This window comes from Pygoscelis adeliae, unplaced genomic scaffold (genome assembly GCF_000699105.1).
Source record: "Pygoscelis adeliae isolate BGI_AS28 unplaced genomic scaffold, ASM69910v1 Scaffold167, whole genome shotgun sequence".
NCBI classification, from domain to species: Eukaryota; Metazoa; Chordata; class Aves; order Sphenisciformes; family Spheniscidae; genus Pygoscelis; species Pygoscelis adeliae.
In genome coordinates this window covers 1,905,723-1,909,923 of record NW_008825428.1, presented here as the reverse complement: position 1 = coordinate 1,909,923, position 4,201 = coordinate 1,905,723, and positions in this window count along the sequence as shown.

Below are 4,201 nucleotides of genomic sequence, written 5' to 3'. Positions count from 1 at the left end.
CTATATTGCACAGCTGTATAAGCAAGAATTTTGAGAGGGAGCTTAGTACTGGGTTGTTCAGCAAATTCTCTGTGGAGTTATAGCAGCTGCTGGGATTTAGTTCCCTTGGTATGCTGCTTCGGTTTTTAGGACTGCCCATCAAATATGTTCATTGTCCCGTTTGCAGACATGCCTGCGGTGCTTTGTTCAGTTTTATGTATGGCGAGTAATTCTTCTGGACAAGAATTTAGAGTTTAAAACTAATATACTGATAAGTAATAGCCATGCAACATGCAAAACAGTGCCCACTTGCTATAGCCAATGGCTTTCTTTACTTGCTCAATGGATTTTTCCTTTAGAGTTACCTACCTGATATGCAGAATCTGCCCGTTGTTTCTGTTGCTGTAGTGCCCAGGAGCTTCACCAGAGTCCAAGGCCTGCTCGTGCTAGGTGCCGTCTTTGCAATCTCATGAGGTGTTACACGAGCATAAAGCAGAAACGCAGGCTCTGTGGAGGAATGGGAAGAGGCGCAGAGATGTGTGAATTAGTCTTTAAAAACATAATCGGTAATGGCTTTTACTGCTGGTAGGCTTTATATTGGATGCTTACTTCTTGCTCTGTGTTTTTTCAACTCCCAAAGCAGAAGGATAGGCTGTCTTTCTAACTTGCAGTACAGCTGGCCCCCATATATCAGTATGTTACTTAAATACCAGGGTACTAATGATACGTGACACCAGTGGAAAACAAGAAAGTTGAGGCCAGCATTTTTGGCACATCTTTTACTACTATTATCCTTTGGAAGAGCAGCCAGTGAATGAATCGAGTTGCTGTAACTCCACTTCTCCAAGTTTTTGAATTCTATTATATGTGAGAGGTTTAATAAATGCTTGACTGAAAATCTGTGCAGGATTCACGGCTTGCCTCCCTCTCCAGTTAGTTTTGTACACCGAGGAGTTACAAGCCCAGCTTCCATCTGTTTTAACCAACCCGCTTTGAGTCAGTAATAATAGGAGAGGAAAAGCATGCGTCAAAGCGAAGGCTGTATCCTACAGCCTGTGTTCCTTTCGGTACACTGGTACGTTTTTAGGTAGTCTCGGCTACCCAGATTTAAAACACTTCTGCATCAATTGTCTTCTGTGCAGAGGAAGCACAAATTCAATCAGAAGGTCTGGCATGAAAAAAAACAGGGGAGGCTTTCTTCTCATAACGGAGGCAGGTTTTTCTTAAAAGTCATGCAAGTTAAAATAAATACCACAACACATAAGCCAGCACACAGAAAAATGAATCGGTGAGCTACAGCATGTGTGCAGCAGCAGTACTGCATTCCTGTCATCACACATTCCCAAAGCATAACAGCGAGAGAAATATGATCCGAAACTGGTTTGAGAGGTGCTGTAATTAAGCCAGGATTACTACCATAGTATAACACAACCTGATAGCGTTCTGGAGTTAGACTGAAGACTTGCTTGTGATAAGCTCTGAAACATTTTCCTTTTTTATATTTGGAAGTTTTTTCACTTGCACCTTTGACCTTGGGATTTTTTCTTTCTCTTTTTGGTGGAGTTTCTCAAATGCTCTCTGCAAGGAGAGAGGGTTGTCTGAGCAAGCCCAACTTCTTCCTCGCCGATAAATCCATTAAGAGAGACTGCCTTATTTTGTGACCTGGACCACAAGCACAGATTACAAGTACTTGGCTTCTCTTGCATATTTGAGTAACAACAAGTACTAGTGAGAGGTGACAAATTAATAGTGTTAGTGTCAGAAGTCTAAGGGCTGCTGTGAAAGAGGATGTGCTGCATCATGAGTTGTCTGGTTTGTTCTTGCCAGTATACGTGATTACAAAGTCCTGGAAGGGAAGACTAGCACTTCCTACAGCCAAGGACAGTTGCAGCCGGTTGCCAGACCTCCTTAACCGGTAAGGGATTGCACAAAAACATCTTTTTTAGAGTGTGAGTTCTGCGCATTTGTTAATACAGAGAGACAAGAATCCACCCGTGAAAATGGTGAGTTTATGCAGTGGACAATTTTCCCCCTTCATGGATTTATTAATATTAGAAAGGCAGGTAATATATTTTCTCAGGAAGGCTATTACGCAGAGCTGTAGATTTAATAAAACCATATATCGCCAAGGCCTGTGACGTTATACCTGAGTTTGGTGGTTTTCCCCAGTTCTTAATTACATTTTTTCCACCTCTTCTGGCACTCAACTTTCCTTCCCCCTCCTCTGCTTTACTGCTTTTCAACTGCTTGTACTGCAGGCTCTTTTTCCCTCTTTATTTTCTATTTATTCCTTTCTGCTCTCCCTCTCCCACTTTCATAGGCTTTGCATTGCCTTCTCAGCATCTTGCAGCCTCTTATCTCCACCTTTTAAAAAGTTACAGAATTTGATGGTTTTGTTTTCATAGGCCACAAAATGACCCTCTGCTCCTTGTTTTACCTGGCTGCCGGTGACTGTGGCCTTTGTTAGGGTAAAGTCTCCCGTGTCATAGTAATACCAACGCTATTCGTAGTCTTTGTTTCTGAAGCTGGGGACTGGGAAAGGACCCTTATCATAGACCTGCAGAGAGTGAAGCCACAAGGCTTTGTGCCGAGCACTCGGCATCTTGACAGCGTTGGTTCTTCTGGTGGTGTTGGGTGCTTGTCAGACACCAGCTCAGCTGACAGTAATAAAGCGAAGCCCTTTTAATTTCCTCCCTGCGAGGCAGCCAGTTGACTATGTGCAACAGGCAAGGTAGTGACAGGGTAAGGGAGAACGCAGGCTTTGAATGCATAGTTTGAGAGATGATGATTTTAGAGGTGTAGCTTGTCTTAGTGAAGAGGGGGATTGCTTTCCTCCTTGCGTGTCCTATTATTTTGCCGTTTTTATTTTAGCGTTTGGCTTGCATGCTTATTTCGCTTGAAAACCTCATGCAGTCAAGTCCCCAAGCCAGTCAAGCTGAGGTGGTGACACCAGCCCACCCCGCTACTGAAGCCTGCTTGCTCTCCGCTATGGAAACTTGTTTGTCCTGGGGAGGAAAAAAGAAGTAGCCCCGACTGAAACTTGAAATACCACATTACATGAGAGTAATTACCATATATGCACATGTGCACAAGCACGCACGCACACACGCATGCAGAGAAATATATATATATATGCAGATCACCATATTGTATCTTGCTACATAATTATTATTTTTCAACTGAGGAAAAATAAGCCTATGAAATGGAAGCTGGGACCCCTGAGTTTTAACGGTGCATTTGTCACTGATTTCCTAGGCTCTTCTGGGCCAGTTATGTCCTTTTCTTTTTGCTATTTTCCATCAATAAAATGGGAACGGACCTGCTTAGCAACTAATAAGTGAGCATTTATGAAGATCAAATGCAATAGATATCCTTAGTAATATTTGTTTTTTCACATTTTAAAAGATAACACAGAAGGTTTTCAGAAGCTAACATTTTGAATTGCTTCTCCAAAAGCCTTCAGGCTCCCTATGAACTTGGACTGAAGTAGGACTGTGATTAAAAGCTTGAACACATAGGAATCCTTTGCAATGTCTTAAATGTACCTAAGCCTCTTTTTAAAATTCATGATGTTAAATCAGTGCCTTTGAAATGTCGACAGTTGTGTTGCCAATTCCTGATAAGGAACTGTTAGGCCAAGAGGGAGGCAGGATGGCTATTTTTGGTTTGGTTCAGACTTTTTTTCCAAGGTCTGCACCGTCTCTTCATCCGAGCCTCACCTCTCCCTCTGGTAATTCAAGAAAGAGATGGTACCTGTTGGGCTTTAAATACCAAATGCTAAAAACAAATGCTTATCCGATCCTGAACAAAAAGCTTCTGAATCAATGCTTTCCCTTAGTTAAAAAACCAGCTGGAGGTGAATAAAAAAAAAAAAGGGCAAAAAGTTTTGAAACCATCTCCTTTTCCTCACTAGCAAGTGATCAGATTCCCGTCAGTTCAATTCCTGCTTAGAAAAAGTATTTTGCCCTATTCCTAGCAAGCTCCATCAGACTATTTCCACACTTCGTTTTTAGAATTCAGCAAAACTTTACCAGTGTGTCACAGGTAGGCAAAAGTATTTGTAAATTAAAGCAGAATTTCCCAGTGGTTTCAGCCAAAGAAAATTGGTCCTCCCTGCCCCTGTTGGAACTGTCGGATTAAACAGCATATTTTTATGTATTTCAAACCGTGCTTATAAGGGTACTGTACTACTGTTCACCAAGCAGGACAGCCATTTGTAGCT